Source organism: Megalops cyprinoides, chromosome 23 (assembly GCF_013368585.1).
Source record: "Megalops cyprinoides isolate fMegCyp1 chromosome 23, fMegCyp1.pri, whole genome shotgun sequence".
Taxonomy (NCBI): Eukaryota; Metazoa; Chordata; class Actinopteri; order Elopiformes; family Megalopidae; genus Megalops; species Megalops cyprinoides.
The window spans coordinates 2,342,813-2,368,317 of NC_050605.1; the positions used below are offsets into that span (position 1 = coordinate 2,342,813).

The 25,505-nt window shown below is 41.7% G+C and overlaps 11 non-coding genes across 11 annotated transcripts; 4 read left to right on the forward strand and 7 right to left on the reverse strand.

The window, feature by feature from the left end:
* Positions 1-823: 823 nt before the first annotated feature.
* Positions 824-896, reverse strand: trnaa-agc. Its single transcript has one exon. It is a non-coding gene; the product is annotated as a tRNA-Ala (tRNA).
* A 299-nt stretch (positions 897-1,195) lies between these two features.
* Positions 1,196-1,267, reverse strand: trnad-guc. The gene has a single exon. It is a non-coding gene; the product is annotated as a tRNA-Asp (tRNA).
* A 127-nt stretch (positions 1,268-1,394) lies between these two features.
* On the forward strand, positions 1,395-1,467 carry trnaf-gaa. Its single transcript has one exon. It is a non-coding gene; the product is annotated as a tRNA-Phe (tRNA).
* A 1,129-nt stretch (positions 1,468-2,596) lies between these two features.
* Positions 2,597-2,669, reverse strand: trnaa-agc. Its single transcript has one exon. It is a non-coding gene; the product is annotated as a tRNA-Ala (tRNA).
* A 299-nt stretch (positions 2,670-2,968) lies between these two features.
* trnad-guc lies at positions 2,969-3,040 on the reverse strand. The gene has a single exon. It is a non-coding gene; the product is annotated as a tRNA-Asp (tRNA).
* A 127-nt stretch (positions 3,041-3,167) lies between these two features.
* Positions 3,168-3,240, forward strand: trnaf-gaa. The gene has a single exon. It is a non-coding gene; the product is annotated as a tRNA-Phe (tRNA).
* Positions 3,241-3,856: 616 nt separating this feature from the next.
* Positions 3,857-3,929, forward strand: trnaf-gaa. The gene has a single exon. It is a non-coding gene; the product is annotated as a tRNA-Phe (tRNA).
* Positions 3,930-4,896: 967 nt separating this feature from the next.
* Positions 4,897-4,969, reverse strand: trnaa-agc. Its single transcript has one exon. It is a non-coding gene; the product is annotated as a tRNA-Ala (tRNA).
* Positions 4,970-5,268: 299 nt separating this feature from the next.
* Positions 5,269-5,340, reverse strand: trnad-guc. Its single transcript has one exon. It is a non-coding gene; the product is annotated as a tRNA-Asp (tRNA).
* Positions 5,341-5,467: 127 nt separating this feature from the next.
* On the forward strand, positions 5,468-5,540 carry trnaf-gaa. Its single transcript has one exon. It is a non-coding gene; the product is annotated as a tRNA-Phe (tRNA).
* Positions 5,541-6,658: 1,118 nt separating this feature from the next.
* Positions 6,659-6,731, reverse strand: trnaa-agc. The gene has a single exon. It is a non-coding gene; the product is annotated as a tRNA-Ala (tRNA).
* Positions 6,732-25,505: the final 18,774 nt, after the last annotated feature.

The window sequence follows — 25,505 nt, forward strand, 5'->3', positions numbered from 1 at the left end:
TTAGGCTCAGAATAAACCCACACAAAGTTTAGGTTGGCCATTTCAAAACACTCTCCATAACAAAAGGTAGACATCGCTCAACCATCAACGCATGGGAGAGCTCATCAACAGATTCACTTCACAAAAACAGCTCCTTTACTTCTGTGTATGTAGAGAAGCCATTATAAATCATGAAGTTGTAAGTCTTGCAGTAACGAGACAGCTGCTTAACGATCGTTACTTTCTAATGCTATATCGAGCGTGAAACTGACAAACGATAGCATGTTTGCCCGCCGGCATACAAAACATAGTTACGTGATCCTACATTTTAATGGCCTTAGCACTGGCCACCAACTTGGTAGGTTGTTGTTCTAAGGTTATCCACTGCAGTAATTGTTCTTTATAATGGGTTCTTCAGTAATCCCTTTCGTGTTCATAGTAGCCTTTTTTTTCAAACGTGAAGTGTAGGGTTAATTTGACAGTTTTTTCAAGCAATATGTTTCATTCACGACGTTGCATCTTGTATGACGAGCTGATTTCTGGCATTTCATGGCAGATGCAATATATTGCATTACCTCTACAATCACATCATAGTGAAAAATCCTGCAGAGGTGCTTGATTGTTGTGAAAATGGAGGCTTTCAGGAGGCGACTAGGTTTCGATCTGCATGTGCGGAAGGACCCGAGGACGTTGGAAGGGAGGAAATGATGTGTTTAGACAGGATTAGGACGCAGGCAAGGAGTGTCCTTGTTCTCCTGTTTTTCGAAAGTGCGTGTCATTGTATTTGGTGGGGAACATGTGTGACATCCTCGTCCCTCCATTCTCACAAAGGAAAAGGGCAGAATGGAGAATGCGGGCATCGATCCCGCTACCTCTCGCATGCTAAGCGAGCGCTCTACCATTTGAGCTAATTCCCCGCTGTATTGGAAGTGCCATGCTGAGCAGGGTTGTCTTTGCTTCTTTCGCTAGTAGAAGAGAATTGACAAGTGCTTTTTGGTTGGATGTTCCTTTCAGCTTTTGTAGGAAGCGCCGGCTGCAAGGAATTGAAAGACAGGAGACCCAAGCTATAGTGAGAGCAGGAGTAATTTATTGCGGGTGGGATACGTGGTCTCATGGAGATAGAAGGCGGTTTAAAAGGCTTTGGAAGAGGTAAAATGGCATTGTGTAGGAAGGCTTTGACAGAATTCTTGTCTGGCTAAGGTATAAAAAGCCATTGCTCCCCGTCGGGGAATCGAACCCCGGTCTCCCGCGTGACAGGCGGGGATACTCACCACTATACTAACGAGGAGAAGAGATGTGAATGAGCCGTGGACAGCGTGTGCCACTGCAACGGTTGACCCCATACACCTTTCCAGCAGCGCTCTTGCGTTTGAAATATCAAACCCAAGGACGGTCAGGATACAGCCTGCAAACAGGCCGAAATAGCTCAGTTGGGAGAGCGTTAGACTGAAGATCTAAAGGTCCCTGGTTCGATCCCGGGTTTCGGCATGGATTTGTGCCTTTGCGCTAGCAGTCTAGGCTCGGCCCTTTTGCTGAGCATAGCATGCGCTCCACCCCCACTGCCCATAGGCTCCACGTTCCCCTCCCAAAAGACAGCGGGTGTGTCAGCTCTCATGGGAAAACTCTGCTGTCTCCTTCTCCACAGGGCCAGTGGGGCTCAGGGAGAGTCTTCTTCTACTCTTCAAATTCAGTGTGCAAGGGCAAAGCAGATCTGATTTGTACTGTCCTCCTTCTTCTTATTCTTTGCGTTTCTTTTGAAAACTGCGATTTCATTCTCCAAGAGGCAAGCAAAGATTAGGCTCAGAATAAACCCACACAAAGTTTAGGTTGGCCATTTCAAAACACTCTCCATAACAAAAGGTAGACATCGCTCAACCATCAACGCATGGGAGAGCTCATCAACAGATTCACTTCACAAAAACAGCTCCTTTACTTCTGTGTATGTAGAGAAGCCATTATAAATCATGAAGTTGTAAGTCTTGCAGTAACGAGACAGCTGCTTAACGATCGTTACTTTCTAATGCTATATCGAGCGTGAAACTGACAAACGATAGCATGTTTGCCCGCCGGCATACAAAACATAGTTACGTGATCCTACATTTTAATGGCCTTAGCACTGGCCACCAACTTGGTAGGTTGTTGTTCTAAGGTTATCCACTGCAGTAATTGTTCTTTATAATGGGTTCTTCAGTAATCCCTTTCGTGTTCATAGTAGCCTTTTTTTTCAAACGTGAAGTGTAGGGTTAATTTGACAGTTTTTTCAAGCAATATGTTTCATTCACGACGTTGCATCTTGTATGACGAGCTGATTTCTGGCATTTCATGGCAGATGCAATATATTGCATTACCTCTACAATCACATCATAGTGAAAAATCCTGCAGAGGTGCTTGATTGTTGTGAAAATGGAGGCTTTCAGGAGGCGACTAGGTTTCGATCTGCATGTGCGGAAGGACCCGAGGACGTTGGAAGGGAGGAAATGATGTGTTTAGACAGGATTAGGACGCAGGCAAGGAGTGTCCTTGTTCTCCTGTTTTTCGAAAGTGCGTGTCATTGTATTTGGTGGGGAACGTGTGTGACATCCTCGTCCCTCCATTCTCACAAAGGAAAAGGGCAGAATGGAGAATGCGGGCATCGATCCCGCTACCTCTCGCATGCTAAGCGAGCGCTCTACCATTTGAGCTAATTCCCCGCTGTATTGGAAGTGCCATGCTGAGCAGGGTTGTCTTTGCTTCTTTCGCTAGTAGAAGAGAATTGACAAGTGCTTTTTGGTTGGATGTTCCTTTCAGCTTTTGTAGGAAGCGCCGGCTGCAAGGAATTGAAAGACAGGAGACCCAAGCTATAGTGAGAGCAGGAGTAATTTATTGCGGGTGGGATACGTGGTCTCATGGAGATAGAAGGCGGTTTAAAAGGCTTTGGAAGAGGTAAAATGGCATTGTGTAGGAAGGCTTTGACAGAATTCTTGTCTGGCTAAGGTATAAAAAGCCATTGCTCCCCGTCGGGGAATCGAACCCCGGTCTCCCGCGTGACAGGCGGGGATACTCACCACTATACTAACGAGGAGAAGAGATGTGAATGGGTCGTGGACAGCGTGTGCCACTGCAACGGTTGACCCCATACACCTTTCCAGCAGCGCTCTTGCGTTTGAAATATCAAACCCAAGGACGGTCAGGATACAGCCTGCAAACGGGCCGAAATAGCTCAGTTGGGAGAGCGTTAGACTGAAGATCTAAAGGTCCCTGGTTCGATCCCGGGTTTCGGCATGGATTTGTGCCTTTGCGCTAGCAGTCTAGGCTCGGCCCTTTTGCTGAGCATAGCATGCGCTCCACCCCCACTGCCCATAGGCTCCACGTTCCCCTCCCAAAAGACAGCGGGTGTGTCAGCTCTCATGGGAAAACTCTGCTGTCTCCTTCTCCACAGGGCCAGTGGGGCTCAGGGAGAGTCTTCTTCTACTCTTCAAATTCAGTGTGCAAGGGCAAAGCAGATCTGATTTGTACTGTCCTCCTTCTTCTTATTCTTTGCGTTTCTTTTGAAAACTGCGATTTCATTCTCCAAGAGGCAAGCAAAGATTAGGCTCAGAATAAACCCACACAAAGTTTAGGTTGGCCATTTCAAAACACTCTCCATAACAAAAGGTAGACATCGCTCAACCATCAACGCATGGGAGAGCTCATCAACAGATTCACTTCACAAAAACAGCTCCTTTACTTCTGTGTATGTAGAGAAGCCATTATAAATCATGAAGTTGTAAGTCTTGCAGTAACGAGACAGCTGCTTAACGATCGTTACTTTCTAATGCTATATCGAGCGTGAAACTGACAAACGATAGCATGTTTGCCGGTTTGCCGGTTTGACGGTCAGGATACAGCCTGCAAACGGGCCGAAATAGCTCAGTTGGGAGAGCGTTAGACTGAAGATCTAAAGGTCCCTGGTTCGATCCCGGGTTTCGGCATGGATTTGTGCCTTTGCGCTAGCAGTCTAGGCTTGGCCCTTTTGCTGAGCATAGCATGCGCTCCACCCCCACTGCCCATAGGCTCCACGTTCCCCTCCCAAAAGACAGCGGGTGTGTCAGCTCTCATGGGAAAACTCTGCTGTCTCCTTCTCCACAGGGCCAGTGGGGCTCAGGGAGAGTCTTCTTTCAAAACACTCTCCATAACAAAAGGTAGACATCGCTCAACCATCAACGCATGGGAGAGCTCATCAACAGATTCACTTCACAAAAACAGCTCCTTTACTTCTGTGTATGTAGAGAAGCCATTATAAATCATGAAGTTGTAAGTCTTGCAGTAACGAGACAGCTGCTTAACGATCGTTACTTTCTAATGCTATATCGAGCGTGAAACTGACAAACGATAGCATGTTTGCCCGCCGGCATACAAAACATAGTTACGTGATCCTACATTTTAATGGCCTTAGCACTGGCCACCAACTTGGTAGGTTGTTGTTCTAAGGTTATCCACTGCAGTAATTGTTCTTTATAATGGGTTCTTCAGTAATCCCTTTCGTGTTCATAGTAGCCTTTTTTTTCAAACGTGAAGTGTAGGGTTAATTTGACAGTTTTTTCAAGCAATATGTTTCATTCACGACGTTGCATCTTGTATGACGAGCTGATTTCTGGCATTTCATGGCAGATGCAATATATTGCATTACCTCTACAATCACATCATAGTGAAAAATCCTGCAGAGGTGCTTGATTGTTGTGAAAATGGAGGCTTTCAGGAGGCGACTAGGTTTCGATCTGCATGTGCGGAAGGACCCGAGGACGTTGGAAGGGAGGAAATGATGTGTTTAGACAGGATTAGGACGCAGGCAAGGAGTGTCCTTGTTCTCCTGTTTTTCGAAAGTGCGTGTCATTGTATTTGGTGGGGAACGTGTGTGACATCCTCGTCCCTCCTTTCTCGCAAAGGAAAAGGGCAGAATGGAGAATGCGGGCATCGATCCCGCTACCTCTCGCATGCTAAGCGAGCGCTCTACCATTTGAGCTAATTCCCCGCTGTATTGGAAGTGCCATGCTGAGCAGGGTTGTCTTTGCTTCTTTCGCTAGTAGAAGAGAATTGACAAGTGCTTTTTGGTTGGATGTTCCTTTCAGCTTTTGTAGGAAGCGCCGGCTGCAAGGAATTGAAAGACAGGAGACCCAAGCTATAGTGAGAGCAGGAGTAATTTATTGCGGGTGGGATACGTGGTCTCATGGAGATAGAAGGCGGTTTAAAAGGCTTTGGAAGAGGTAAAATGACATTGTGTAGGAAGGCTTTGACAGAATTCTTGTCTGGCTAAGGTATAAAAAGCCATTGCTCCCCGTCGGGGAATCGAACCCCGGTCTCCCGCGTGACAGGCGGGGATACTCACCACTATACTAACGAGGAGAAGAGATGTGAATGGGTCGTGGACAGCGTGTGCCACTGCAACGGTTGACCCCATACACCTTTCCAGCAGCGCTCTTGCGTTTGAAATATCAAACCCAAGGACGGTCAGGATACAGCCTGCAAACGGGCCGAAATAGCTCAGTTGGGAGAGCGTTAGACTGAAGATCTAAAGGTCCCTGGTTCGATCCCGGGTTTCGGCATGGATTTGTGCCTTTGCGCTAGCAGTCTAGGCTCGGCCCTTTTGCTGAGCATAGCATGCGCTCCACCCCCACTGCCCATAGGCTCCACGTTCCCCTCCCAAAAGACAGCGGGTGTGTCAGCTCTCATGGGAAAACTCTGCTGTCTCCTTCTCCACAGGGCCAGTGGGGCTCAGGGAGAGTCTTCTTCTACTCTTCAAATTCAGTGTGCAAGGGCAAAGCAGATCTGATTTGTACTGTCCTCCTTCTTCTTATTCTTTGCGTTTCTTTTGAAAACTGCGATTTCATTCTCCAAGAGGCAAGCAAAGACTAGGCTCAGAATAAACCCACACAAAGTTTAGGTTGGCCATTTCAAAACACTCTCCATAACAAAAGGTAGACATCGCTCAACCATCAACGCATGGGAGAGCTCATCAACAGATTCACTTCACAAAAACAGCTCCTTTACTTCTGTGTATGTAGAGAAGCCATTATAAATCATGAAGTTGTAAGTCTTGCAGTAACGAGACAGCTGCTTAACGATCGTTACTTTCTAATGCTATATCGAGCGTGAAACTGACAAACGATAGCATGTTTGCCCGCCGGCATACAAAACATAGTTACGTGATCCTACATTTTAATGGCCTTAGCACTGGCCACCAACTTGGTAGGTTGTTGTTCTAAGGTTATCCACTGCAGTAATTGTTCTTTATAATGGGTTCTTCAGTAATCCCTTTCGTGTTCATAGTAGCCTTTTTTTTCAAACGTGAAGTGTAGGGTTAATTTGACAGTTTTTTCAAGCAATATGTTTCATTCACGACGTTGCATCTTGTATGACGAGCTGATTTCTGGCATTTCATGGCAGATGCAATATATTGCATTACCTCTACAATCACATCATAGTGAAAAATCCTGCAGAGGTGCTTGATTGTTGTGAAAATGGAGGCGACTAGGTTTCGATCTGCATGTGCGGAAGGACCCGAGGACGTTGGAAGGGAGGAAATGATGTGTTTAGACAGGATTAGGATGCAGGCAAGGAGTGTCCTTGTTCTCCTGTTTTTCGAAAGTGCGTGTCATTGTATTTGGTGGGGAACATGTGTGGCATCCTCGTCCCTCCATTCTCACAAAGGAAAAGGGCAGAATGGAGAATGCGGGCATCGATCCCGCTACCTCTCGCATGCTAAGCGAGCGCTCTACCATTTGAGCTAATTCCCCGCTGTATTGGAAGTGCCATGCTGAGCAGGGTTGTCTTTGCTTCTTTCGCTAGTAGAAGAGAATTGACAAGTGCTTTTTGGTTGGATGTTCCTTTCAGCTTTTGTAGGAAGTGCCCGCTGCAAGGAATTGAAAGACAGGAGACCCAAGCTATAGTGAGAGCAGGAGTAATTTATTGCGGGTGGGATACGTGGTCTCATGGAGATAGAAGGCGGTTCCAAAGGCTTTGGATGAGGTAAAATGGCATTGTGTAGGAAGGCTTGAACAGAATTCTTGTCTGTCTAAGTTATAAACAGAGATTGCTCCCCGTCGGGGTATCGAACCCCGGCCCCCCCCCCAGCCCCCTGGCCAGCTTTAAGACAGTGCCTTTTGCGATCTGCTCATCTTAGCTGCCTAGAGTAGCTAACTTAGCTAGTAGAGAGTCAGACCAGAAAGCCAAACCTGGGTAATTGATTTATTTGACAGCACAAGCTGTAAACGGTAGTCAAACAGTCCGTGTCAAAACCAGAAAATCCACAAAAACGGGCAGAATACCCAAAAACATGAGGCAAAGACAAATCCAAACAATACAGGCAGAGATCATACATGGGAGATCAAATGGGTAAACAGGAACAGACGGACACAGGCAACAATCAGGGTCCAAACAGGCAGAGCAATCAAACTGACCAGGTTGAGAATTGTTCCATATTGGCAGGCAGGAAGAGTATCCAAGGGACAAAGCAGAAGTCAAACACAAGCACAGATAGCTACAACAGACAAGACCAAAACAGGCTAACAAACTGAGACTGGCAGAGAACAAAGAAAACAGAGGGGCATATATACAAAGACTAATAATGAGTTAACAGGGAACAGGTGAGCAGGACAGGCTTCTGGTGGCGAGTGTGGCAGAAGGGCAGATAGGCAGGACAGGAGCTGGGATGACGGAGCACAAGGGGCTGTAAACAAAAAACAAAAGCACATGCATGCAAAAACAAAGACATACCCACACTGACAGACAGGAAGACAGAGAAACAACACAAGCAAGACATCAAGCTGAAGTACTGACACATAATTTATAATTTCAGTTTAACATTAGCTGGATGAATCAGATGAAATAAGAAGAACATTCATATGTTCATGACAAACTGATGTTTTGAGATCATTTCCCATCTTTTCTCTGCTTTTTTATTTACTCATTATCTGAGCAAGGTATTTACTGGTTGTGTCTACGCTGAAATGACAGTCTTGGCTCTCAGGCTCATTGCACTTAGATAAGGGAGTCTATCTGTGGGGGTCCATCTAGGGGGGCCACCAGGGCAGTATTTTTTTACCATGTGATACATTATCATACCATTATGCCAGCATTAACGAGTGAGGCCCTGGATATTAGTGTTGTCCTGGAACGGTACACTATTGTCGGGTATATTGTGTTGCAGTTGCATGGTGGGCCAGGTGTGTGTTTGTGTCAGGCTTGTGCGTTCAAAACTGTCTCTTATTTATACAAATAAGAGATGGTACGGTCCACGGTCCACAGTTTCCCAGAGAACACTGAGCATTACAACATAAATTACTTCATATCACAGAACATGGGACACATCAATTTCCCCATAAACACTGCATCATATTCTAATTATTTATGGTATGTTATCTCACTATGCATTGAAGTAGTTTGTGTGTGCAGTTGTGTTTACTTTGGTTGTGTTTTGCATTTACTCAAAAAAGTTATTCTTGGCCCTCATAAACATCAAACAATATTTTTAAGTAAAATGTAACTGAAATATATGAAATCACAAGTTTATTTATTCAAATAATTAAACATATTGTAAATATGCTTAGTATAAACTGAAAGTAAACAAATCGAGTAAACTTTATTTTACTAGATCCCAAAAGGAGGCTGTGTGGTAGAGGGCAGCAATATGCCAGTGTAGGTTCTAGTCTGCCTAATCCGAAGAAGAAGAAGAGAAGGCTATGCGCATGTGCGAGAATAAGCATAAAACATAGTAAACGTCATTTCGTCACTGACGTGAACCCTGAGCTCTGGTCGTGGACTTGACATTCTGACTGAGCGGGACAAATAGGGAATATCCAGTCAATTGCCGTCTGTTGTCTTACGGTATTGCAATATGCTATTTTAGAACTATATTAATTTAAAATTTGTTTTACAAAGACTAATATTGTCGCTGTCGGGTGGAAACCTTGTATGTCCAAAACCGTTACTTTTAAGGAGATGAAAAAACCCTGTTTTTAAAATGATTGAACACCGCATCGTCAAAGTTGGTGTTGTCTTTATATATGGTCAGATACTTGCATGTGTCATTATTTATTAATATTTTACCAAAATCAAGCTTAAATGGAGTTACGAGGTTTTTGACCAGCAAATTTCGAGATACGTGTTTTGTCCGTCATTAGGCGGTTTCCATTTCAATTTTTACTGCTTTGTTGAATCGCCTGAAAAACCACCTCATACCAGCGTGTAAACTTTTTTTGCGATATTTGAGTTTTTTTTCCTCAAAATTCGCGTTTCTACTACCTCCACTTAGTTCACAATTTCAAATAGCACATTAAGTAGGTTAATGGAAACCGGCCTATTGATTAGAACGGCCACATCTGAGGCAGTAATTGCATCGCATTACGTTATCATCAACTTACAGGTTACAAAGTTTATTGTTGCTATGTGTGCGCTCAGACTTTCCTGTTTAATACATTTGGCCAAAATCTCTTGTTATAAAAGATAAGTGCTATGAACGGGCTATTGAAGACAGTATTGGCTATGACTAGACAGCAAATGCTATACTAAACTGCACTCCAACCTACCATGGTTTGCCTGCACTCTTCTCCGCTCCCACGTCTCAGGCCTCAAATACATAAAACATTAACCTTTATAGATTTAGTGAGTAAAGAAAACACTGTACTTATTCAAACAATCAGTTCTTTATTTAGTCATGCATTGCAGCTCTTGCATTGCAAACAACCAGAGACTGTCTCCAAACAACTGCCTCCTACAGCTGCTATACTTAATTTATCATTGGCGTTTCAATAATGGAAAGAGTTTTAACTGAGTTTTCTAATATTACTTTCGATGAAGTAGGAATTGATCTATAGCTAGCGAGAGAAAGGCTATGAATAATCTGATCATTTCTTGTCACATCGCTAGCTAGCTACACTAGTCTCAGCAAACACTTCCATCTGTAATCACAATGTTAGCATCAGAGCTAAATTTCATAAACAGGTACATTGCATAGTTTTAACAGAGTTTGCAACCTAGGGCTAATTTGAAAACATTTTATTGAGCTATTTGCCTCAGACAAAATCGTCTTGTCACTGTTTACCTTCAGCTCTGCTGTGTGCATAACTTCATTTAAGATGGAGGTAGGGTGTAGCTATGAGTGTTGCTGCCAGTTTGAGGATCCAATGGAGTTACGAGATTTAGTCACAAGCTCTTTTCAATACTTTTCATTGGATAAATATTTGTAAAACCCTCAGGCAGATGTGAAGGGTGACCAATAGCATTGATCTATGAAGAAATATGGAGATACGAGGTTTCTGCCGGACAGCATCGATATGATTGTTGTGGCATTTACATTTTGGGAGGTTGGTGAATTTAGGTTAGCATGTGCCTCATGTCCAGTCCTGCTAGCACCTGCTATCTGGTTTAGCACAAGCTAGCAGCACCTCTTCGACCCCAGTCAGCGTAATCACGCTGGTTGTGAAATACGTCTGACTTCGTTGCAATGTTGCTTCCAAAGCAGAGGACCTACGGTGAAGAACACTGCTTGTCAGGCTACTGCTGCTCAGGCTGCCTCAATAGCTACACTAGCTGGTTAGCTCTAGCCACATCATGCGACATCACACACACGCTGCTCAGGTTGCTGCTCAGGCTATTTCTCATCCTGGTTGGAAACTAACCTTGTAATATTTTTCCATTACTTTCAGGTACAACATCAACCTGCAACATCAACAAAGTAGCTCACATCTTGTATAGGCAACCTCTCAATTTAGGTGAGTACATGTGATGACATTGATAAGGTCTATATTAACTATGCAAAAACTTTAGCTAAGTTATATCTTGATCTTGTTCTTTTTTTCTTTCCTAGGTAGAACATGTGAATGGCTGTGTGGGAGTGTGAGGTGTGTGGAAAATCAGTAGTAAGTAGGTATGAATTGCTTAAACATTGCAAGCTAAAACATGGCCATCATGGGAACAGGTTCATGTATCCCTGCCCGTACTCCTGTCCTTGCACATTTAGATTATGGAACAGTCTTTTGAGTCATATATACTGTACTCACAAAACCCAAACAACTTGAAAGCCATCTGAGTTATCTACATTTTCATGTCAGTTGTGTACATGTCATGAGCTTTCAAATGAACGAGATTACTTCAGTCATGTAAACAAACATTTACAGAGACATGAAACTGTAACATGCATGTTTAAAGGTTGTGTGTTTAAAAGTAACGCTAGGCTTCCACACAGTGAAACACCTCGTGAATTTCACCCTGCGAATTTTCGCTCTGGGGGTGTGGTCACGAAAACAGCAAACATTTGGCTATCCTGTTAGTAGCAAGTGTAGTTGTGGTGAGGTGACGTAGCCAGCAAGCCAGCTAGCTTGCTATTGCAGCAACCGATTCAGCTAGCTTGTGAAGTCAACCAGTCAACTGTGATGAAATGACATAAACATTGTGTTGTGTATGCTCTCCACCAATTTAATTACCTCCTGTTTTTTGCCGTTGATGTTCTGAATACAATAAGGTCACCCAGACATCGTAAAATCATATAAATGTTTTTATGCCAACATTAGCCTGGCTATCCTAGCAATCTGCGTAGTGTATATGTGGTGTCTGAAAACGATAGCGGTTAGCCTGTCACCTTGCTTAGAGTGTTTAAATGAAGATCAAATGATTAAGTTAATTTTCATGCAACATGTAGCCTTTAGCCTCCGCCATTTTGGTCAATTCAATTCAATTCAATTCATTTTCATTTGTATAGCGCTTTTTACAACACAAGTTGTCACAAAGCAGTTTTACATTGTTCCCAGGCCTAAGGCAACAGTGGCAAGGAAAAACTCCCTATCAGGAAGAAACCTTGAGCAGAACCGGGCTCAAAGGGGGGGCCCATTTGCTTCTGGCTGGCACTGGGCAGATAGAGTTAGAGACAAATTATGCAATGTACTTTAAGACATTTACGATTGACAGACAATAGTAGTTAACAGTAGAGTGATTATAAGAATGTTTCCTAGGATGTCCGGTTCTTGGAACGCAGTTGGCTTTGATGGGCAGGGCAGCGAGGTAGCAGGACTGGAAAACGGGATGAGACGCTTGGGCTACAGCTCCGGACTGGAGCCCGGAGCAGGGATAGGAAGCAAACAGAAAACAGTGGTTAGTGGATGATAAGAATGGCAGGGATGTAGAACAGAGAGGCAGGAGAGGAGGGGCAGAGAAAAAGGTGTGCAACAAGGAAAGACCCCGGCAGGCTAACATTATGGCAGCATACCTAGGGGACGGGAGGCAAGGGACCGGCATAGTCATGAGGGCGACCCTAAGACAGTCAACACCAGACTTTTTTTGTTACTCCCGCCTCTCTTTTTAACATCACGTACCAAACACATCACACACTGAACTGATTGGTTCTTACGTGGTTCTCATTTGCATAAAGTTGAGATTTCTCCATCTCAATTTTGCTTGCCTCAGTGAATTCGCCCAGATTTCGCCCAGCCAGAGCGAATTTCGCCCCCATACAAACTGAATGAGAGCGAAGCGAAACTCGCTGCAATGAAAGCGTACCATAACATCTACAATACATTTCATACCTATAAAAACAGGAAACAATCCCCATACTTTAAATGATTTTAAAGTTGTCACTGTAGTTGCTGGGTTACAAGAATAAGACAGTTCTGTTGTTGATGATGTTGCTTCTTGTGCTGCAGACATAGATGTAGAATCTGAAACTCATTTAGATGCACATAGTTATTCCAGTATTAAAGATCTTCCCAAGGTTGTTGAGCAGAACATCGCCTTGGTTATATTGAAGTTGGAACATATTTGTTTGTTTGTGCCAGCCACAGCTATTGATGAATTACTGCATGAATTACACTATTTGTTAAGTTCCCCATCTGTTCCAATCACCTTTAACAGCCTGTCTAACATTCTTAAAAACCATAGTATTGAAGTCATGGGTTAAAGATCTCCGGCACCACGCCGGAAATCTGGTGTGCAGAGATTTTAGATCAGGCAATAAATTACGACTAGCGTATACGGGCTCTGATACTACCAAACCGGAACGCAATTTTATTAAAAACAATCACTGATGTGTTTTTTGGATTAGTTTTAACCAATGGTAGCCTGTTTAGGCTGTTTAGGCTAGGCCTGTTACTGGCACGAGAGCGCTGTTCTTATCCAACTGACAACTAGTTTCAACTGTCTGTGAGGTGGACAAAAGCAGAGTAGAACAGGGGGGGTGAAAAATAAATGGCGATAGGACTGGTTAGATGAAAGCTGTAATGACGGACAAACGTTCGGCATATGTTGTCACAAATTAAAGGAGCCCTGGAGCTGCTTTGCACCATGTGCAAAATTTGTTGCTTTAAGCCCTGTGAAGTTGATGAGTCAGTTGTCAAAGAACTTGCTCAAGTAGTGTGCAAGTCCAATCCTTTGGTCAAAGCCTTTGCAAAAGATGGCCCCCTGGCTACAGCTTACAAAAGAAAACAATATTATGAAGAACATTTCAACGTGGTGAACCCAGTTGAGTACATCCTTGATCCTAATAGGACATTTCAGTATATACCTATTTTGTATTCTCTGCAGCATCTGTTAACAGTGACATTTTAGAAAGCGTAATCCATACCCACAAGACACTGGAAAATACCTCTGGTGTAGTGCAGTACAAATCGATGAGATGGAATTTACTTAAAAGAAAATAGTTTTTTCACTGGGGAGAATTTGAAATTATCGGTATCTATGTTGACGACTTTGAGGTTTGCAATCCTTTAGACACGTCCAGAAAAACTCAAACTTTGTGGTGTGTACTGGATTTTGAATACTTTACCACTTGGATTTCATTCAGTTCTTTCTTCCATCTACTTGGCTGTATTATGCAAGACTACTGATATAAAGGTGTATGGGTATGAAAAAATTTTAGAGCCTCTTTTACAGGATTTGGTTATTTAGCCGGCAAGTTCTCGTATCACATGGGTAGTCTACCTCTCTCAGATGAAATCTCATCGATACATGAAAAAGTAAATCACTTCAACTCTAAATTAAATATCTGCTCTAGACATAGTGGCACCTGTGAAAATTAAAAAAAAATCACAGATTAAAGTAATGCCTTGGAAAAATGAGCGAATACGTCTGCTCAAGAGGGAGTGCCGTAAAGCCGAGCAAATTTGGAGAAAAAACAAACAATCCACCGTGAGATCTTTACAAAATCCCTATATGTTTATAACAAAGCCTTGCGTTGTGAGAGGCAGGTATACTTCTCTAAGATTATCAGCGAAAGCGGGAACAACCCTACTATCGATCGCCTTTTAAATCCCTCCCAGCTTTGTGAGCAAATATGTCGTGCCTTACAGCCAAAATGTGAGGAGTTTGCATCATATTTTGATAAGATCGTTAATATCCGAGCTAGTATTGCGAAAAATGTTGACAATCAAAACAATCTGACCGTTAGTGGCTCTCGGGGAAATCTGAATTCTTTTTGTAAAATTAGTATAGAGGAACTCCGTAAAATTATTTTGCAGTTGAACTCATCCACTTGCTCCCTGGATGCAATTCCCACTACTTTCTTTAAGGAAGTCTTAGTCTGATTGGTGAGGTACTGGATATTGTAAATTGCTCTCTAGAAACAGGCATCTTTCCAGATGCACTCAAAGCAGCCCTAGTCAAGCCCTTACTCAAGAAGCATAATCTTGATTCTTCTGTTTTGAGCAATTTTAGGCCTATTTCCAACCTGCCTTTTCTGAGTAAGATATTGGAAAAGGCAGTGTTTAAACAGTTGGATGCGTTCTTACATGTCAATAAGATTCATGAAAAATTTCAGTCTGGTTTTAGAAGGGGACACAGTACTGAAACAGCGCTTGTAGAAGTAATCAATGATCTTGTACTTCTTGATCTGAGTGCTGCCTTTGACACAGTTGACCATGGGATACTTCTGAACCGATTGGAAAATTGGATTGGTCTCTCAGGCACAGCCCTGAACTGGTTTAATACTTACCTCACTGGCAGAAGATATTTTGTTAGTCTCGCTGACCATGTTTCAGACAAGCATGACATTCTTTCTGGTATTCCACAGGGTTCTATCCTTGGCCTTTTACCGTTTTGCCTGTATATGCTGCCACTTGGAAAAATTATTTGCGATTATGGAGTGAATTTTCATTATGCCGATGACACTGTTATATTTATCTGTAGCGCCAGATGATACTGATTCCCTAAATCCCTTGATAAATTGCCTATCCAGCATTGTACAGTGGATGACTAAAAATTTCCTCAAACTAAATGAAGGTAAAACATTGGTTGGTACAATTGCACAGAGAGAAAAGATAAGCAAACTTGGAAATCTGGCTCTACGGAATAAGACCGAAGTAAAAAAAAAAAAAAACCTGGGTGTTATTCTTGACTGAGCTGGACTTTAAATCACATAACATTGTTACAAAGATTGCTTTTTTCCCCCATTTAAGAAATATTGCAAGAGTTAGACCCTACCTCTCACCGGAAGATGCCAAAAAGTTGACCCAAACCTTTGTATTCTCTCGCCTAGATTATTGCAATGCACTTTACTGGATTACCTAAAAAAAAAAAAAAAAAAAACCCACCACACACTATTGATAGGCTGCAACTTGTACAAAATGCAGCAGCCAGAATTTTAACAAAAATTGAGAGAACATATTACACCAGTTCTAGCCTCATTGCACTGGCTCCCTGTAATGTTGAGGATAGATTTTAAAATTCTTTTACTTATTTATAAGGCCCTAAATGGTTTAGCACCTTCATACCTCTGCAATTGCTTATCTAAGTGTGTTCCAAACTGTTCCCTTAGGTCATCTAGTGCTGGTTTGCTCAATGTCCCAAAATGTAAGGGCTCAGGCAAGGACTCAGTCGCAGACCAAGAGAGCGTCAGGTTCCAGGCGGGTTTATTAATGACGGCAGGCAAGTTGCGAAACAAAAGCAGGCAGGGTCGAAAACCAGAAGGCAGTCCGTGGACAAAAACAGGGTCGGTAACAGAAGCAGGCAGGGTCAGGAACCAGGCAGGCAAACGATCAGGCAACGGGACAAAACAGCAGGCAGAAAACGAAGACAAAGGGCAGGCAGAGTCAAACATGGAGAATTCAGAAATCCAAAAAACCGCGGGAACAAAACAGGTACGAAAACACTGAGACGAACTGGCAAACAAGACAGGAACAAGCAGGGTAGAAATAGGGCTGGGCTGATGAGGAGATGGGATGCAGGTGGGCAGGCAGGCAGGTGAAGGTAATGGGGCAATCAGGTGGGCGGGGACCAGGCAGGGAGCGGGGCGGGGCTGGAACACAAGGAAAAACAAAAAGCACATGGACAGGGAAAAACAAAAACACCACAGCTAGGGGGGCAGAGCCCTGACACAAAAATGAATTATAAAACGTATGGTGAAGCAGCTTTCTGTTTTTATGCACCAAAGGTTTGGAACAAACCCCCATTACAAATAAGACAAGCAACCTCTGTTGATAGTTTTAAGAAACAGCTAAAAACCCATTTTTATGATCTTGCTTTCAATTAATTCCACTTTTATTATTTTACACCATTTTCATTATTTCATGTTTCTTTTATATTTCTTATACTTGTTTTATATTTCTTGTACTTGTCTTATGCTTATGCTTATCTTAGGATTGTTTTTATCATTATCAATTTATTTTATTACTATTATTGTCTTATTTATTTATTTATTTATTTTAAATCTTTTAGGATTGTATTGTTTTACTGTTTGTTTTATTTATTTATTTATTTCCTTTGTACATTGTGTTTTTTATTGTTTCTCTTGTAAAGCACTTTGAGCTGCATTCCATGATGTGAAAGGTACTATATAAATAAGGTTTATTATTATTATTATTATTTTAGAGAAGCATGGTGTTTTTATTTCAGGTCTTGGAAAGTTTGTGGAAGGCACAGTCCAGTCAGTCATTGCAGATAATTTAGGAGCCTATGGGATAGCAGGCTTCATTGAAAGCTTTTCTGGCGTCTACATCTGCAGGTTTTGTGCAGGTCAGAGATCAGACATTCAGGCTAAGGCTGTTCAGTCAGGTCATTTTAACCTTCAAACAAAAAACATACATGACGCACACATTACGTTTGCAAGGGAGAACTCAACCATCTATTGTGGAGTAAAGAGAGAATGTATTTTTGCTAAGAAGTTATCTTATTTACGTGTTACTCAGGGCTACCCTCCTGACATTGTTCTTGACTTATTTGAGGGTGTTATTCCAGTTCAGATTGCCCTTTGCATTGGTGTATTCATTTCCAAAAAGTATGTCTCTTAACACTCTTAACGATTTAATCCTGAACTTTCCATGTAAGTGGGGGGATAGAACTAATAAAACCTCATATTATACCACGCACTTATGCCTCTGTAATGACCATTGGAGGTAACACCCATGAAAATTGGAATTTATTGAGGTTGCTCCCATTTATAATTGGAGACTTGATATCAGAGGCAGAGCCTGCTTGGCTTGTATTGCTTGATTTAAAAGAAATAGTTGAACTCGCTGTTGCCTCTCTTCATAATAAAGAGACCATTGCCTACCTGGACTGCAAAATCACAGAACACAGAGATAGATTCTTGGAGCTTTTTCCTGCACAACTCTTACCGAAACATCACTATCTTGAATATTACCCTCAAATGATCGAATGTTTTGGGCCTTTAGTAGGGCAATGGACTATGAGGTTTGAGGCGAAGCATAGCTTATTTAGGCAAGTTGCTCGTCATACGAATTGTTTCAAGAATATACCACTCACATTAGCAGCCAAACATCAACAAATGATTGCATGTCATGTCAATGTGTCCCACTTTAAATCCACATTGGAAGTTGGAAATGTTTCCACACTTCCTGTGGATGTACTAAACAAGGAAGAAGTGGCAAGCCTTAGGCAGAAATACCCCAAGATGAATGAGGTACATCTTGCCAAAAATGCAACCATCAGTGGAATCTCATACAGAATTGGCATGCTGATTCCTTATGGTTCAGCTGGTGGTCTGCCTGAGTTTGCAGAAATTCTTCAAATGTGCATTGTTAAAAACAGTTTGAGCTTTGTTGTAAGAGTATTGTGTGCTTGGTATCATGAGCACTTCAGAGCTTATGAGTTGACTATATCTCCTAATAGAAAGGTTGCCCTAGTTGATCTTGAAGACCTGGCTGATGCTTATCCACTCTGTGACTACACTGTAGGTATGAGACGGATGGATACCTTGAAAAGGCATATCATTGTTCAAGGTAGGTCTATAATGTGACTTTTCTTTCTCACTAATCTTATGAAGTAGAGGTGCAACAAATAATCGCATGATCAATTAGTCAATCATCTTGTGATTTATCATGTGAATGTTGAGTTTTTTTTTTTTAGAAATTCAGTGTATCACAATACAAAAAGATGACAGTAGATACTGTGTGGTCATGCAATTTCAGCTAATTCACAATCCAATGAACTTTAATTTGCCTAAATGCCTAATACAGAAATGTACTGTAAGGAGAAATATTTGCACTTTAGTAAAAACAAGGACACACAGTATCATTGATGCAAAGCCCCACACTATATTTGCATCCATATTCCGCTATGATTTGCATGTAAAACTTAAGAGTTACTTCACTCATAAAGCATTATATTTGTATCAAGTTCTCACCCTGTGCTACCTTAAATCCCTGACAAGTTTCAAAAAAATCCAGTGGAAAAAAGAGGGTCCATGCTTTTACAACAGCAAAACAATATCGGAAGTTCTGTTTAAAAAGCTCAAGCTGGGGGCGTGGAAGGGGCTTCCCTCTCTCTGCGATTCTTCCAAAGATTTCTTCAATATTTCTTGCCTGCTATGAGGGTTGAGGGTTCAGGTCAGAGGGTGTAGTTTCTGTTTACTATCAACTGTGGGCCTGGAATGCCCTTTCAGACTAACTTTGATTAAGGGCTCTAAATATGAACTTGAACTAGATGCATGTTGTCATTGGCTTACGCTTCTGGAATGATGTAGCTAACCATGATTCTGTGAGAGTGTTACGTTAGAGCTCAGAGGTGCTTCTCATCTAAAAAATGTATTCAAAACATTTATGAGAAATATTTTGGCACTTTTACATTTATGGTTTACATGGTAAATAAAGGCAGTGCTAGAAGATAAGATTTACTGCTGAAAATGTGCCCTGCAGGCTGCACCAAATACACAGCCATCGTGAAGTCCTAGGCTCAAGTTCTACAGTATGGAACACAATAGGAATCCTCAGATTAACTGATGATGAAAATAACAATTAGTTGAAGTTCTAATATGAAGCTGCAGTAATGGTTCAGTACTTTTCCTAACTTGTTTCCTGTATCTGTTCCCTAGAATACATTGAGTGAAAGATGTCAAGTCCCATCCACCTGAGAGTCGTTTTTGGCGGAGATGACGCCAGAAAACTTACCCTTATGTCAGGGATACTAGCGTCTGTGGATCAACTTGTCCTTGAGATAAAAATTGTTTTTGGACTTAAACAGCAGTTCAGGCTCCAATACAAGGACTATGACTTTGGAAATCAATATGTCAATCTTACATCAACCAGTGAAATTAGAAACAGGGATACTCTGAAAGTGATATTTTTTTCGTGTGAAGAAACTAGCTCCAGCATTCCAGGGACTCCACCACCTTGCAACACCAGCACACCAATAACTTCACCCACTACATCCCACAGCTCTGTGACCCCAGGAAGGACTTCTGCGAGCCCCCTCCGCTCTCCATCCCTTGACCAAGACAGTTTGTCTTCTGACCACTCGATTCATAGTGCAGATACTGTCATTTTAGATCCAGCTCCAGAGTCAAGAACCTCTTGGCCTCCAATCTTCTTTGTTCCCCTCTTTTCATATTGTGCTGAAATTCAGCTCCAGAAAGCAAACACAGAATTCAGAGCAAATGGCATTCTTCTTACCCCTCCGCCAAAGCTAAGAATGGATATCCCTGAAGGCGTGGCTGAACAGCTCTTGAAATAATAAATATCCCAGTGATTCCCAAATTGAAGAGGCTGCTGAGGTCTTGGTGCATGCCCATCCATGCTTGAGGGAAAGAGGAACTCGTGCCGGGCATGAGGGATGGAAACAGTATCTAAAGACAAAGATTGCCAATTTTTGCACAAATCTTTGCAAGATTGGACACCGTGAGGTCAGTGTAAACTCTCTCCAGAACAAGCGCAAAGGTCAAGAAAAACCAGCTGCGAACATCAAAAAACCAAGAAAAGCGGAGGTCAACTTCCTCCTATCCCTCCCTAGAGGTGAAACAAGAGAGAGTCTTGAGGATGAAAGGGTAGCTCTCTTGACAGAGGTGAAAAAGAAACAACCAGGCTGTGATCAAGGAGAAAATGCAGACATCTCCTACAGACATCAGGAGGTTATCCAGGATGCACCTTTGATCTCTGAATTTGTAAACAGATAGCCTGCCTTGTTTACAGTTAGTGAAGTGAGTATTGATGATATTGATATTTTGCACACTGCTCTGCTGATGCAGAACTGCTTGCCCCAGTTATGTACCGATACTATTTTTCCCCAGGGGAAAGGTTATTCTATTCTGTATTAACATTTTTTGTACTCTAAATTCATTGTAAACTGTTATTTCACACTGTTTTTCATGTGGATAGATAGCATTTCTAAATAACATGTTTGTCAGAGACTGATTATAAAAGGAGACGGTGCACAACTCCCCATTCAAGAAGATAGGGCTCTACTTTGGCTGGTTGCGATTCAACTGCCCAAGGGCGTTTAAAAGATGGTACCCAAGTGCCAAGTCTCCTTTTATAGTCCAAAGTGTCTTTCTTTGTCCTTTTTTCAGCTCAGAAAAGTAATTCCTCTTAAAGCATGAAAGTTTTCATCACTTATTTAGATCTCCTATGTATATCTCTTTTCTTTCACTGTTTCTCTCATAGATAAATGCAGAATTCATGCGTATAACAACTTTGCCACTTCAAGCCAAATTCCTGGCACAACTTGACAAATACACAGCTAACTTCATTAAGGTCTTCAGCAATAGAGGAGGAGCTGCTGGAAGGAAGATCCGATTCCTCATGGTTCTGACAGCTAAGGCAAGTGCATTAAACTGTTGCATTATTTAGCCAAGTAAAATCTTTTTTTCCATGTAACATTGGTTTTAACAGGGTTCAAGATTCAAGATTCAAGATTAACTTTATTGTCCTACACTGTGGGAAATTTGGCTTGGGCTTCCACCCATGCTGCGTCCATACAGGGAACAAGAAACATATTTAAGAATATAATAGCCAAAAACATACAGTAAAAATGACAGAGAAAAGCATACACTGATGATAGATAAATACATAAACAGTAAAACCTATAATGCTAAAAAAGTACAGGGAGGCGCTATAACTGGAAATTGGTCATATCATATTAATTGAATCCCTAGTATGTGTGCCACCATTTAAATTTTTTATTGAAGTAGGGATAAAAGAGTTTTTAAATCTAACGACAGCGTGGTACTTCAAACCTCCCTGATGGCAGTAGCTGGTACTCAGTATGAAGCACATGAGATCTTGTTGGTTCCCACATTATGCAGTTCCACAAAGTTTTATACAAATCCTTACATAACTTTCAGAGAGCCTGCAAACAGACAGACAGATAGACAAATGGAATGGGGGAAAAAATGTCTGATAAAATATGATAGCTCGAACAGAGAAGGATACCTTGTGCATCAACATGCTGCTGCTTCTTTAGTGTCTTTCAAGTGTCAATAAAGTAACCACTGGGGTGAGAATAAGAGGGTTATGAACAATGTCCTGGAAAATGTCTTGAAAAGTGGAGACTCATAATATTGAATATGCCATCTTTTGCAGAGTGAGGACATTGAACTCAAGAGGGTCTGTGTCCTTAGAAGTCTATGTGTCTACCTCAATGAGGACAGCAACACTCATCAAGAAGTACTTGGTTAGTAATGGAAGTTTAGTGTGAGCTTTCAGTAATAAAGTTGCGATGTTTTCTTTATTTCAAAATGGTCAATTTGTTTTTCACCATTAGAGCAGTGAGGAAGCTGAGAGAGAGATCGCACAGACCACCATGGGGCTTTACATGATTCACAAAGACGGTGCTGATGAAGAAGAGCAGCCAGAGGATGTTGGAGCGGTGATTGAGGGTGTGGAACTGCTACATGACCTGAGAAGTATTTCCTCTGGATGTGTCATGCTTTTTGGACTGATTTACACACTCAACCTGAGCTATCCCCAGGAACTCAAATTCACACTTGAGTTCTTCCAGAAAGTGTTGATGAACTTGGATGGCGACAAACTGTCCCCAAAGTTCCAAACACAAAGATGCTTCAGTGAGCTCACAAGTTACAGCGCTGGACAGTTGAGCTAACCACATTTTGGCTTGGTGAACATTGCCATTTTGATGACCTGGTAAATCACTGGAATGAAGCCCCCTCACTAGATCATGTGGTCTAAAAAAAGCAAAACAAAGACTGGAACAGCTTGTTTTTCTCTGATTTTTATTTTTCGGCATTTTCTATTGCCACTTTAATTATGTGTGAACTTGCTGATTCTTAAGATCTGCTGTTGGAGGGGTTTGGTGGAGGAAACTGCTCTTGGACCATATGGCTGTTTTTGCATTGAGATTGCATACTATTATCTTTGATGTATATTATCTCAGATGGAGAGGAATAAGCAAAACCATTCATGTAACAGCTTTCATGAATCACTATTTGTTCAGCAGTGACAAAGTAGCAACAGGGACTTTTATTTCTGTGAAAATGTCATTGAATTATCAGTTTAAATGCTACTAAGTGACAATTCAGATACCTCAGCGAAAGTCAGTCTGGAAGCTGTGAAGGATGTTTACAATGGACAAATGTAATGTCATCAGGGGTTATTTGATGATGTCATCTAAGGAATTCCTATGTGTGTGAATCCAGCATGTGAAGATGCCTTTGTATAATGTGCATTTCCGTTGTAATACAGGTGGCTTTACATCACACATGCTTAATATTGGTGTGTGCAGAGCTCGTTAGATGCTTGTTTATGTGGATTCGTTCTCTTCTCTCCCCTTCACCCTCCTCCTCTTGTTAGTTTCTGCAGCCCCTGGAGCTCCAGCAACCTGCCTCCCTGGGGGCTTAGCCAGATGAGTCAGGTGGATGGTTATCTAGGATGTGCACAGCTTTGTCATAATTGCCCCTGTCATGAGCTCACCGCTGCTGTTATTCCACACACAAACCCCTATTAACTATTGCATATGTTACCATGCCTCTCCTTTATTGTGCCAGTTAGCTGAGCTCGCACTGGCCTCTCTCCTGGTGATGCTATTTAGAGTGAGTCCTTGGAATTACGACTCATTAGTTCATTTGTTTACCCTAGAATAATTTCTAGATTTACCACTGGCAAAAGGGTTCGTTGTTTGTTTTCTTATTGGGTTTGACCTTTTTCCAATTAGTTTTGAGGAGGATAGTGCAACCCTTATAACTGCATTGAACTTCCAGATGGTGTGTTGGCTTATTTGTGATGGGATGTATTTTTTTGGTTGAATCCTTGATGTAATGATATACACTGTGGCCACTTTATTAGGTACACCTGTACACTCTAATGCAGTCCAATACAACTGTTATTCCATAAAGTCAATTAAATGATAAGTTTAACAATGAGGCCATGTGATAGTTTCTAATTTTTTCTCCTTCCCACTTACATTCATGAGGGGGGCAGAATATTAGAAACACTTCTCAATATAATGTAGTCCACCTTTAACTATGACCTCAGTTGTCAACATACTGTATTTGAATTTACACATTTCTGACAATGTCACCCAAAATGAACATTTTTAACTTCGTAAAGGTAGAATTTACAGCAGAGCTGTTGTATTGAATTGCAATAGATTGTACAGGTGTACCAGTTTCTGTAATTTTGATATTATTGGCCTGTTTGTAATACATTTTAATGGATCTAGCAATAAAGTTTTCAGAACTGTGCTTGTATGTGTTGCTTTGTGATTTAATACAGGAGATAGAAGAACTTTATCATTAATAGATCAGATGAGGAACCATGGATAAGTATAGAGGACTACCAGCTTGTGCTGGACATCTTGTTTTTATCTGTGTTCACAAAAAGATAAGAACCTCTAGTTTTGCCATAAATAGCATTTTAGGAATGTGAAAAAAACAAAAAATATCTTAGGGGTTCACATTAGTGTGCCCAAGAATACCTATCTTTGGAACAATCCATCCATCACCATCCAAAACTCAAAACTAAATTGGAACACATGGATCAAAAGTGGAATTCACAACATTTTGGATATTGTATCCTGTAATAATGTTTTGTCATTTGAACAGCTTAAAAATAAATTTAGCTTAAGAGACAATGAAATATTTAGATTTTTACAAGTGAAAAGCTGGTTATCACAGAATTCTGTGTTAAACTATGATGTAGAACCAACATCTGTTCAGAAGTTATTTATGAATACTGTATAACTATTTAATAGGAGCACAAGTAGATAATTACTCCTTGCAAAAAATATACGATAACTGGAATAAAGATCTTAATATCACAGATACAAATATAAAATGGAAAAAATGTCTATGTCAGGGCTCCGCCCCCCTAGCTGTGATGTTTTTGTTTTTCCCTGTCCATGTGCTTTTTGTTTTTCCTTGTGTTCCAGCCCCGCCCCGCTCCCCGCCTGGTCCCCGCCCACCTGATTGCCCCATTAACTTCACCTGCCTGCCTGCCCACCTGCATCCCATCTCCTCATTAGCCCAGCCCTATTTCTACCCTGCTTGTTCCTGTCTTGTTTGCCAGTTCGTCTCAGCGTTTTCGTACCTGTTTCGTTCCCGCAGTTTTTTGGATTTCCGAATTCTCCGTGCCTAACTCTGCCTGCCCTTCGTCTTCGTTTCCTGCCTGCCGTTTTGTCCCTTTGCCTGATCGTTTGCCTGCCCGGTTCCTGATCCTGCCTGCTTCTTTTATCGACCCTGTTTTTGTCCACAGACTGCCTTCCGGTTTTCGACCCTGCCTGCTTTTGTTTCACAACTTTCCTGCAGTCATTAATAAACCCGCTTGCAACCTGAAGCTCTCTTGGTCTGCGACTGAGTCCCTGCCTGAGCCCTTACAGTCTATCTAACCAACAAAATCAACATTAATGAAAATCTGCGACTCATACAATATAAGCTTATGACAAGAATATATTATACTAATGTTAAAATATATAAATTCAACCTCTCCTCCGTTTTGTGTGGTTCTCCTGAAGACACCCTCATACATGCTTTCTGGAAATGAAAAAGTTAAAAAAAAAAAAAAAAAAGTTTGGCTTGAAATTCAGAAGTGGATGACTAATATTTGTAAAACTGAGATTAATTTTACACCCATGCAATGCATTTTGCAGAAGATAGATAATCTGAGGTACCCTATTGGGTGGCAGGTTCTGTACTCCTCTCTGGTGTATAAAAAAACTTATTTTAAAGCACTGGAAAGATGTGCAGACCCCATCCATGCAGGCATGGAAGGGAATGAAGAAATATTATTTAACTATAGAGAAGACAATGTCTGAGGACAGAAATAAAAGGGAATGATTTACTAGAATATGACATGATATATATGAAACCCTATAGTTAAAGGTTAGAACGAAAGCAGGGGAACCAC